The sequence below is a fragment of the Cryptomeria japonica genome, chromosome 5 (genome assembly GCF_030272615.1).
Source record: "Cryptomeria japonica chromosome 5, Sugi_1.0, whole genome shotgun sequence".
NCBI lineage: Eukaryota > Viridiplantae > Streptophyta > Pinopsida > Cupressales > Cupressaceae > Cryptomeria > Cryptomeria japonica.
In genome coordinates, this window is record NC_081409.1 from 291,915,840 (window position 1) to 291,929,174 (window position 13,335).

Below are 13,335 nucleotides of genomic sequence, written 5' to 3' on the forward strand. Positions count from 1 at the left end.
GCAGATTCTTTGGGTTCTGACCTTCACTATCAAACCTCCATCACTAGGTGAGTGACTCCTGGAAGCCTTTGGTAGATCATAATATTGAGTTTTTTTCTTGTGCTAAATGCTTTTTCATTGCTTCTTTTACTTCTTTGGTTGATCAAGATTTGATTTTGGGAAACTTGTGGGCTTGGGGAGTTCACTCCCTCTTTGTTAAGCCTTGGAAAACTTCTTTTAACCCTGTTGTTCTCAAATTTTGATTCACCTATTATCCCTTATAAGAAATATAATAACTTTGTCTGCAAATAAAGAGATCAAAGAAAAAGAACCTCAGAGCAACATATGACAAGGTTTCAAGAACCTTCTACACTTTGAACTTATCCAAAGTTCAGGCGGGTATACCTTCTATGAATAATTTCACACTTTCAAACAAGATCCACAATAAACCAATGTCCAAAAAGCCAATGGATCTTATCACCTCAACCTAAACTGAAAAAATAAAGAAAAGGTTATGCTCATTTTTAGTATTGATCTTCAAGAAATGCAGAAAGAGTACTGCAACTAATACTAGTGCCTTATCCAGGCTACAGAGTAATCTAAATTAAACAAGGATTTCACAATTGAACATCTCCATACATCTCACCACTTTGGCTTCTATCAACCCCATACATGCCTAACATATATAAGAATCTTACCTTGTTAAACTAAACAGTGTTCATCAAATTCAAAGTCTCTAACAAAATAACCTACTGATAGAGATATTTCTTGCGTATTTAATTCCCCTCCTAAAAAGGAAAGCTAAGAAACATATCTATGAAGACTGCATTATAATCCATGTTCAATTGAATAACCCTAGATTACCCAAATGAAACTAATAAATTATTGAAAGCACACTAGAAGACAACACAAATTCTAGGCTCAAAAATTTATGGTCTGTATATTGATATTCATTTTAAAAAAATCTTACAAAACTCACAATATTCTCTGTAAACTTAGAAAAACCTAGATAGATTTCTGTAGAGTTTCTTTACAAATTCTTGTGATCATTTTTTAACTAGCCCTGGTATCCATTTATAATAGTATGGATGCATACAAGCTTCAGACCTTTTCAAAAAAGTTTGTTGCAACAATCTTCTTGTTTCAACAAGAAGTTACAAATATTTTCCATATTCTAACAGCCCCTTTTCGTCGATTATCTTTCTGTAGCTTCTTCTTGAACTTCTGCATCTGACACCACATACTTTCTTGTCCATTCTTAGTACACGTCATCAACAGGCCATGAGAAGTTAATAACTTTCCCTCTTGTCTTGGCCTATCTCTTCCAAAAGCTTCTCATTTTATTGACCTCTGAATTTAGAAAGCCATAGTATGATTTAATTTTTTCTATCTCCTCAATTGTTCTGATAAATAGGGAAGTATCATCTGTGCTAATGATTCCCTTTATCCTTAATGATAAGTTGGCCCCTAATTTATTAAGCCATACCTGTTTGTCCTTCAATTGAGCTGGACTAGCAAAACCCCCAGGAAATAATTCAAATTCCTGCTTAGTATATTTCTTTTTATAAAAATTGATCTTCCTCTCTACATTATCTATTCCTTCTACTAGCTTTGTCAGATCCTTTGTTATGTCACAGGTGGACTTGATAATGGGGTCAGCCCCTTCCTCATCATAGGATACACATATGAGTCCTAGGTCCACCTCCCTAGGCATCCGCTTGTCCAAAATGGGCATTAGAATAGCCTTGTATCCATTGAGCTCATTCCACATATCCAAAACTTTAATCATATTGCTATACACCGATGATGATCCTATGGTGTCAGCAAAAATCAAAATTGTGGCCCTCACTCTCTCTTCATACTTATTTGCAAATAGGATTTGAGCCTGTTTTAGCTTTTCCAACTCCTGAGGAGTGATCTCAACTGATTGGGAACCAGAAGGTGTAGGAGAAGGTGGGAATTCAATGATAGGGCTAGTAGATGGAGGCTGTGTAGGAGAAGAAGCAATCATTAAGGTTGAGGACTCACCTTGATGGTATTGTCCTGCCAATTGGCTTTTCAATTTAGCAATAATGGTGTCTCGGCTCATTACCTCTCCTTTGGTATCATTGTAAGCTTTCAAAACTATCTCCAACTTAGCTTGGAGATCTACCCTTTCCTTTGCTTCCTTCTCTGCCATTGCAACACTGAATTTTGTAGTTTCCAAGTTTGTGCTAGCATCCTCCACTACTCCAGTATTTTGCACCCTCTTTACTATAATACCTCCAAGGTAACTACACTCTTGGGTATCCTTTCTCTTTTTATTTTCATTTCTTTTTAGAGACCACATGACCAGGGCTGCATCATCCTTGTTGAAGGTTACACCTTCAATAGGCTTGGTCTCTTTCTTGCCCGCCTCTAAAACCAAGGCAGCTGCTATATCCCATTCAGGATGGATGAGAACACAAGCCTTTGCTACCATTTCCCTTCCTTGCCTAGGAGTGATGGGCTTAAATTCAGTGACCATTTCTTGTTTTATTTCGTCTTCCACCATAGCTACATCCTTGTGGGGCTGCTCATTCTTCCTCTTCTCACATCTGGCATTGAACTTACCAATATTCTGCTTCCACAAAAATTGCATGAAAGCTCCTATGGTAACAAAGTTGCTATCAACCAAGAATTCTTCACTGGCTTGTTTAATGGCAAGATCTAGTTCCTGGCCTTTGAACTCATTGGTGGTTATGTCCATCTCAACATCTTCTGGCTCCTTAGGCATTCCATCCTCTACTTCATCATATATAGGTGATCTCCCCTAGACTCCCTAGCTGCAACAATTGTTCAACTGCTGCCTGCTCATCTCCTATATGAATGGGGGATTCAGATGGGGAATACAAGGGCTCATTAGTTTGCACTTACTTTCCCACCCTTTGCTTCTTTGGGGAGTCTTGAATGTCAATGACATCTTGTATTTTCTTCTTCCCTTTTGAAGTAGAAGGTTCCCGTATTGTTGGCATCAACACATTGTACTTGGATTTTCTATGTAGCACATAGTCACAAGGAGGGAATGCTTTAGCAGATCCAGACCTAGCTAGAACTAGTCTTTCCTTCTTAGGGTTGTTTTTAATCACTTCTTCCCTCTTCTCCTTTAGTGTTTACATTACATCTTCAAAGAAAAGAATTAGGAATTTTGCCTTTTCCTCAAAGGATTGAAAACTGGACAAAGGGTCATAGCTGCTGTCAAACTAGGATTTTCTAGTGTACCCATTTCTCTTTCCTCAGCTCCTGCTCATCCAAATCAAACTCATTTCTGATAAGGTCTTTAGGGAATTGGAATTGGTTAGGTCTGCCTTTGCATATTGCCCTTTTCCTAAACATACCATTAAAGAAGTCTTCAAGGTCAGAAAACCTAGACACTGGAGTGGATAAATGGTAGGGTTGAAAGAATTCCTCAAAGCACTTCCATCCACCCTTAGTAATCACAAATTGATGTTCTATTGTCATAGTTGGGAAAATTGTCCCTTTTCCTCTATTGGATAGCTTTGCCTCTTGTACACCCCCAATCTACCTAAGGATCTCTGCAATTCCTATTTTCAATGAGACCTGATATGGTAACTAAAATGGAGTGCCTCTGAAACAATACTCTTTGAAAACTGTGGAAACAAGGTACAAGTATATGTCACCCCAATTGTGGATAATTTTGATTTCTTTAGCAAACTCCTTAGGCCTAAGAAACTCCAAAAGAGCTCTAGGGACCCTTGGATTCTCTGAGCATAAAAGAATTTTGATTTTGGATGCAAAGCACTTATCAAACTTTAGGTAGCGGGCATCCTCCCTGTCTAATGACAACACTATGCTCCATAGTTGAACTGGCATTTTCTCCCCTTCCTTTTCTTTCACTAGATCCATTTCATTAGCAAAGTAGTCACCACCCTTGAATAAAAATAGATTCATGAGGAGGGAATACCATCCAAAGGGCCTATCCACCCTACAATTATTTATCCCTATCAAGCCTTCATGAATTGCATCAGTAATGTAGGTGGCATAATGAAATGTTACTACCAGAGAAGGATTTAAAATTTGAGCTATCATTAACATGTAATGAGTTGGCATGTTCACTTTAGCATCCTCTCCAAAAATCTGGCAGAGTGACCAGTACAATCCTTTAGCTCTAAGAGTGAACCAATTTAGGGAAAAAGGCTCCATTGTATTAGGTCCTACAATTGTAACTGGTAAGCAAAATACAAGAAACCTATTTTTGGCTTGAAGAAATCTACTCTGCACCAGCTTTTTTGCAACAACTCTTCAAAATGATGCCTACATTCAATTGATGTGAGCGTATATACGACAATCAGGCTCTCAACTTTGACATTGACACCACATGCTTCGGCCATCACCTTAGAGTTGAATTCACGAATGAATTCAAAAATTTTGCTCCAACGGATCATAGAATGTTTGTGTTTCTATCACTTTGTTGTTTTACCATTTTGCGAAGCCTAAAATCTGCGCTTCTTCATCAAGAGAAATCACGCCAACCGTTAGATCCTGCGAAACTTGCACGACCTTTACCCTTTTGACTATTCTTCATTTGGCGATGGGCTTAGATCTCTTTCACTACTTTGCGAAAGCTAAACATCGCACACATTTATCCAGCGAACTGCCTGGGCCATCCGATCAAAAGGAACTTGATTGGTCTTTATCTTGTTCTATGACTGGCAGTTTACCCCACTAACTATGCACCAGGCCTTGAAGGTTAACGGTTTTTGCTGTTTCGCGAACAATAATTACCTTGCATCTTTGGTTTGCGAAATGGAACCCATCATCAGATCCTCTTTGAGATAACCACCTTTTAACAAACTTAACCGGTAGAAGTGGGCCCTCTGACTTAGCACCATCCAACCTGACAACTGAGTGACAAAGGAAACCAACGTGTCAATCACTTACTTGTCAAAAAACTTCCACGGGATCCACTTCAGGACTGCCATGTGCATCTGACAATTTGTCTTTTCATCAGCGGTCTGATCCATCTGTTCTGCCATGACACCAACCAAGTGGCTGCCATGTCACTTCGATATTTCATGAAGGTTAACTTTCGGTCACCTTAGGGCTTCCAAATAGCATCGACTGTCCAATCAAAAGGAACTAGATCGGTCTTTACCTTCAGTCTTTTCTGCCTCGCGGATCCAATTTCCTTTTCACCATTTCGCAAAGTTTAAAACCCGTGTACTTTTATATTGCGAAATAGCACGAGCCGTCCAAGCAAAAGGAACTAGATCGGTCTTTATCCTTAGTGAAAACCTAGATGCCGGACCCACTCCCGCCTTTCACCACTTCACGAATGGTAACTCATGGACATCCTTGAACTATGAATTCACGCACACCTTTAGATTAAAAAGAACCCGTGCGATGGTTAGGACGCCCGATTAAACATTAAGAACTTTAGGAAAGACTTAGAAAAAATAAAGTGCTACTAGACCCGCCTAGGAAGAAATAAAAAGGGGAGACACTTCTCACGATAGACGGACCCTTCCTTAAGTGAATAAAGTAACACATAATTAGAATGAAAGGGTTTTTCTCAGACATAGGAAGGGTTAAAAACTAAAACCTTAAACCCTCTTCTGGACCAAGAACACAGAAGCAACAAGGCCACAATCCAACTCAATTTTTCAGACTTTTAGCCAATTATGGGACAAGAATACCCATTTTTTAAACAATGATAACAATGGCTCTGACTAGGGATGGTTGATTGCAAGATCAACACAAGAATTTAGAAACTCTCTGGAGAAACAGACCAAAAACAAGCCTAAAACCAACAACAAAAGAAAACCTAGATATAAACAAACAGGGACCTACTGTGCATGGACATCAAGAGAAGTAATGGTTCAGGAATTGTCCATGCACTGGAAATTCCTGTACTTCATCATTCATATTTTTCAAAAAATATGAGTCCTTTCCATTAAGATCACAAACCACAGAGGGGCCAATCCATAGTGACTCAAATTTCTTGTGCTTTCCCTTATCCTGTCCTTTCGCATTCCATTGAAGAGTTACATCACCAATTTGGAACTTTCTCAATGAGGTTCTCTTATCAAATAGGTATTTGGACTGCAATTCGATCTTTAGATTCCTCTTGTGGGCCAGAGTTCTAATTTCTTCAACTTCCACTATCTGAATCATCCGGTCTTCAATGGGTTCAGATAATTCCATGTCTTTAGCTCATAGGAACTTATACACTGGAAGAAGATTATTGACAGGCACCCTAGATCGTGTGCCATAAGCTAACTCAAATGGTGAAACCCCAATAGCTTTCTTGACAGTAACTCTGTCAGCCCATAAAGATAATTTTAACTTTTGGTCCCAAGACCTTTTATTCTCTTCCAGAATTTTCTTGATAATATTCAAGAGGCTCTTGTTACTAGAATCAGCTTGCCCATTACCTTGAGGATGATAAGGTGAAGAGTAAGACATAACTATTCCATGACTAATGCAAAATTCAACAAACTCTTCTGACCTGAAGCTCATGGCATTATCCATCATTATTTTTATAGGGACTCCAAATCTGGTTATAACATTATCCATCAAAAAGTCAATAACAACCTTACTTGTGGCTCTCCTGGTAGGTATAGCTTCAATCCATTTTGTAAAATAATCAATAGCTACTATAATCCACCTATGACCTCTTCCTGATTTCTCAACAATTTCTCCAATAAAATCAATACCCCATTGGACAAAAGGGGCTTCCACTGTGACTGGGTTGAGGGGTAAAGCTCCCTCATACTTCAACTTTGATGAAAATTTTTGGCATGGGTCACATCTCCTGACATATTCATGGGCATCTTTAAACAAAGTAGGCCAATAATATCCAGCTCAGACTATCTTACCAGCAGTTGTCTTAGCAGAGTAATGACCTCCACACACTCCATCATACATTTCAATTAACATTCTCTTAGCCTGGGATTCATCCAAACACATTAGTAATGCCCCATCTCTATTCCTCCAAAACAGATCACCCCGAATGAGGACATATTTTTGTGACTTCAACTTTAGAGTTCTTCACTGATTATGTGTCATCCCTTCTGAAAATGTTCCATCCCTTAAAAAATGTACTATCTCTGAGTACCAAGGTTGTGTTTCAATACTAGTGACTAGGACATTCTCAACTTCAACATTATTTATTTCAACATCAAGAAGGTTTGACTCAGCCATAAGCTTAGCAAGGCCTAAACCTCTCACCAATTTGGTGATCTTTATTTCCAAATCAAACTCCTAGATTTTGTTTATCCATCTGCATCTCTTACCTATGATCTTAGACTGGGATAAGATATCTTTGACAATAGCATGTGGGACATAGGCAACTACTTGTGCATTTACAAGATATGGCCTGAAAGCTTTGACAACCTTGACCAAAGCATATGCTTGCTTCTACATGATTTCATATTTTAATTCTGCGGCCTGTAAAGATTTGCTATAAAAAGCTATGGGGTGTTCATATCCTTCATTATCCTTTTGTAAAAGGACTGCAACCACTGTGTGATATGAAGCAAATGAAAACAAAGAGAAAGGCTTACTATAGTCAGGGGACTTCAACACTGGTGCCTCCTGGATAGCCTTTTTGATCTCAGTAAAAGCCTTTGAAGCTTCTTGATCCCAACAGAATTTTGTATCCTTTTTAAGCAGTTTAACAATGGGCTTGACTATCTCTACAAAATTTGCAATAAATCTTCTAACAAAATTAACTTCGCCCAAGAAAGATTGGATACCTTTAACATTCTTTGGTTCAGGCACATTGTTTATTGCCTCTATTCTTTCAGGGTCTATTCTTACTCCTTCTTTAGAGACAATATGCCCTAGCAGCTTCCCTTCAGTAATAACAAAATGGCACTTTTTAGGATTTAAGTATACTCCAAATTCCAGAGCTTTACTAAAAACCTTCTCTAAGTGTCCATAGTGGTCATCCGCTCTTTTGGAAAAGCATGTCAAATCATCCTGATATACTACCATGATAATATTGATGAATTCTTTGAAAGCTACATACATTGCCCTCTGAAATGTAGCTCCAACATTCTTCAAACCAAAAGGCATTCTGACATACACATAAGTTCCCCAAGGGGTGGTGAAAGTAGTTTTGAATTGTTCTGATTCTTTTACCAACACCTGGTTATACCCTAAAAACCCATCCATCATAGACAATAGGTCACAACTAGCCACTCTTTGCAACATGGCTTCCATGTTAGGAGAAGAGTAATTATCTTTCAAGGAAGAAACATTCAGGATTCTAAAGTCAACACAGAGTCTTATGTCCCCATTCTTCTTTCTCACTGGGACCAAATTTGAGACCCATGATGAATGCCTTATAGGTTTAATAATTCCCCCTTCCCTTAATTTGGTTAGTTCTTGCTGCATCTTAGATTCTAGTAGGGGGTTAATAGGTCTTTGTTTTTGTCTAAAAGGCTTAGCATCTAGAAGCAAAGGAACTTCATGCTAAAACAAATCCTATCTATACGCCTTTAGATCTTCATAAGACCAAGAAAAAACATGCTTATACTTATTTAAAAAATTAATGAGATTCACTCTGACATGAGGAGGCAACCTTTTTTCAATATATGCAAACTTAGGGGATGATTTTGTCCCCAAGTTTACTTCCTCCAACTCATCTAGCTTAGTGGTTGATTGCTGGTGTAGATGACTATCACTGTAACTAAACATACCTTCAAGCTCTACCAACCCTTTAGGTATTTCATTAGTTTCTAAATAAACCAAGTCATTTCCAAATATAGTTTCTCTATTGTCAACCACTTCCACCAAGGCATTGTAGTCAATTTTTTGTCCATCGTAGTCATCAATGCATTATATGAACCTAAGAATATCTTCATCATCAGCAAACACTTGCCAATTATACATATTGTCAGGAATAGCAGGCCTAGCTTTTATCTCCACTATGGATATACCAGTTAGTGTTGCATAATTATTCTTTAGTGCAACATTAGCTAAGAAGTCTGCCATGATATTCTTAGATCTTTCTATCAATTTATAGAAAAAGCACTAAAATTCTCAATCACATCCCAGACTGCATGTTTGTACCTTTTCAATCTGTCATTCTTGGATGCATACTTGGATCTTACTTGAAAAACAACCAATTCTGAATCCCCTAACACTCTCAACAATTTAATCTCATGCCTTTTTGCAACTTCAAGCCCCAATAATAGGGCTTCATATTCAATAGTGTTATTTGTGCACTGAAAGGCCAACAAGAAAGAGTACTTAAAAGTTATACCTGATGGGGACATAAAAAGAACTCCTACTCCAGATCCTTCTTTGGAGCAAGCTCCATCAAAGTACATTTTCCACAAACCATGCTGTTGAGATTCCAATTCAATCACAATAGAGTCAGTATTTTTTAATTGGGGTAAAATTGGTTGTACTCTAAAATTGTCAAGATCCACATCAATCATACAGTTGAGCATGTTAGGATCTACTTTCTCAATTACCCTAGGGGAATGTGGTTCTCTGTACAATTTGACTTGATTCCCATTAATTGGGATGGTAGCATAGGACAAATCCAACTGAACATTTCTGCCTACTGTTGCAGCCCACTGCCTGGATAACAACATGCCATAATGAGGTTTGGTGTCAGTTACAATAACATCCATCTTATAAGTTGCTTCAAGGAATGCTGCTATTTTCAATTGAACATCTCTCATTGTACCTATCACAGGCACTTCTTTGTTATCCATAGCATAACACTTCCCATACACTGTACTCACGAACAGTCCTAATTCTTTCATGACACCATAAGGCATTACATTTGCAGCTGCACCAGAATCTATCATACAATTTTTAATCAACTGGTTATTCACTAACAAAGTAACATATAAAGGATCAACTTGTGAGGGCTCTTGTGTAATAGTTGTTCCAACATATACCTCTGGGGTTTGGAACTCCTGATCCTTTTCATCTTTAATTGAACCAGTAGGTAGAACTGTGTTACTGTCAGATATGTTAGAAAATAAAGATAAAGTAGCCACTCTATGTTCCTTTATTTTCAATAATTCTATTAAGGGGATAGTAACTTTCATTTGGGTAAGATCCTGAGCCATATCAAATGTGGAATTATTGATCAACTCAGTATTAGCTTTAGCTTTCTCTGCCTTAGGCTGACTTGCCTTCTTCATTGTGGCAGCTCCTTGTGTATCATTAGTATCTTTATCATCTGTACCCTAGGGTACTTCTTTAACTTGATCTTTCTTCTCTTTACCAGCTTGAGGCAAAGTAGCACTACTTGCTGCTTTCTTCTGGGATACCTCTTTTATAAACATAGAACTAGGTTCACCTTGATCACTATCCCTTTTAGTGTTCCTTAAATTGTAATTGTGCTTGGCTTTGGCTATAGCAGCCTTAGTGAGATTTTTTACTTCTTCACCACTAGGCCTCCTGAGATGAACCTCTTCATCTTTGATTGTTATCACATTCAAAGTGGGATGCCAATCAAGTGTTAGTTGTCCTTGGTAGGACCTTTTGCTATCTAGCACATCACAATCACTAAATTCACTTTGTGAAGATTCCCCATCACTTTCTATGATAGTTTCAAACATATTTATATTAGGCTCAGCCTCTTGTCTCATGGATTCTTCAAGGGCTTGAGCTACAACACACTGATGAGGAGAATGTGGTCCATCACAAGCAATGCACCAAGGAGTGTTCTCTATGTTATGAACATTTTTTTCCTTTTAAAGGATCAGGGGTATCTTGGCTCTGAGTATTTTTTGGCTTCTCATTTTTAGGCTTACCATCCTTCCAGGTAGTGTTGTAAGGCATGTCATGCAACTTGGGAGGTCTGTCTTGCCAACTGTAATAGGGTTTATCATTTTTTCTCACCTTGGCAGTAAGATCCTTCATAGCAGTCACTAACTTCTCTATTTTATATTCTTCTTTAGCAACTCTGTTAGGTTACTGTTTTGATTCCTGCCATAGCCTACCATCACTTCTTCTTCCTAATTTTCCAGATGCTTTTCTATTGCTCTCTACATTGATAGCAATTCTAAATGCATCTCTTAGGCTATGCAGATTTTTATCTCTCAAAATATAAGCCATTTTAGAATCAAATGCATTGTAATAAGTGTTCAGGCACATGTTGTCATCTAATCTCATTTCTTGATATAATCTATGCATTTCTTTCTGAAATCTAGCATTAAAATTAGTGACAATTTTATTATCAGACTTTCTGATATTGTTGAACTCATTGAGCATGAAGCTCACATTTGTCTTATCACCATACTGTTCCTGAAAACAATTTTTAAAATCCTCCCAAAACCCAATGCTATTCATAGGAAGACCTCTATACCAGTCTCTTGCATCATCTACTAAAAATTGTACAAATAGTTTCATGATGACATCTTCATCCACAATTTCATAATCATTAATCAAGTCACCAAAAGATTTTAAGTGCTCTTCTGCACAAATTGCATTATTTCCAGCAAATTTATGAAGTCTATCTCTTAACTCAGTAGGAACATGGTTAGGGTACCCTAGGATTCCATCAAAAAAGAGCTTCCTATACAGTTCTAAGTTAATAGGTCTTCTCTGGAATGGGTTAACAACATGGTTATTACCCATGTTCATTCTTACATTGGGGCTCTGAGTTAGAGAGATCTGGCTACCTTGGTTAGTAACATAGGCTTGATTGGCTATTGCAGTGCTAATAGGAAGAGTTGGCTGAATTTTAACAAGAGGGAGTGGAGCTTGCTGAGGAATGGGTTTATTTTGATTTACTGAGGGAAATGTGATATGAAGTGCTTTCATATAGCTAATCTTCCTTTTAAATTCTTGGTTAGCTGCTTCTAATTCAGCCTTTTCTAACTCCATTTGTAAATCTTCCTTCTCTTTCCTCATCCTTTCCATCTCTCTCTCATGTGCTGATAACATGTGAGAGATCTCCACTATAGTCTTAGATCCAGACCCACCTTCCATGCATTTCTGCTTTCCTTTGTCAACATCACTTCTAACTGGCTGTGGGTCACCAAGAACTTCCTTATTTGGTTATACTATTGACTTGTATGCTGGTTTGGCCTTGGGAAGTAGAATTTCTCTAATCACAGGACCTTCATCCTCACTCTTGGCCTTTTCTTGGGCAAGCAACTCAAGATCAAAAATTTGTCTTAGGAGTCTATCTCTCTCCATCAATTTTGCCTTTACTTCTCTCTCTTTATTTGCTTCCTTTTGGGATCTTAAGGAGATCAAATGATGGACTCTTCTATTCATGTCCTCTATTTCTTGGGATATCTTATCTTCATTAGGGAAGATTTCTTCAGAGTCTGATATATTGACTTGGTCAATATCAATTAAGCTAATGTTTCCATCAATTGTCCTAGGTACAAAATCCCTGACTATGTCGAACTATTTCTGTCTTTCCCAAAAAAACTAGCATGAGATATCGTTTGATTTGAAACATGGACATCTTCTTCATTCCCAAATAAACCATAATGGAAACCTAAAACATCATGCTCAGATTCGCGGGAAGATGAATTTGAATTTGCATAGATAGGTCACTCAGATGTCTTACCCGTATTGGTGCTTTTCTGCACCTAAGCAGCATTAGATGCTTCATGAACCACTGATCTTTTTTGAACTCTATGTGATTTTTCAGGTAATCCCTCTTGCAACATCTCACAAGGATGCTTTTTCATGAAAGATCTGGTGTTTTTCCCTCCCTGAATTATGCTTGTTTTCTTAAAGAATTTCAATTATTTCAAAAGGACTGGTTAAGATTATCAGAGTCGCCACCCACAAAGACTGTGGGAAATATGAAAACAAGCTTTACACAAAAAAGTTGCCAATCTTTAAAACCAAAATCATGAAGATTTTCAGAGAGAGAAATGAACAACATGAATAAAAGGTCAAGCAAACAATTTTGAACACAGATATCCAAACAATATTTTGAGCTAATTCAAGCACCAATTTGCATTTGGATACACACTATGACTCTCCCCAGTAGAGTCGCCACTTTTATTGTTCTCAAATTTTGATTCCCCTATTATCTCTAATAAGAAATATAATAACTCTGTCTACAAATAAAGAGATCAAAGAAAAAGAACCTCAGAGCAACATATGACAAGGTTTCAAGAACCTTCTACACTTTGACCTTATCCAAAGTTCAGGCGGGTATACCTTTTGTGAATAATTTCACACTTTCAAACAAGATCCACAGTAAACCAATGTCCAAAAAGCCAATGGATCTTATCGCCTCAACATAAAATGAAAAAATAAAGAAAAGGTTATGCTCATTTTCAGTATTGATCTTCAAGAAATGCAGAAAGAGTACTACAACTGATACTAGTGCCTTATCCAGGCTACAAAGTCATTTAAATTAAACAAGGATTTCAC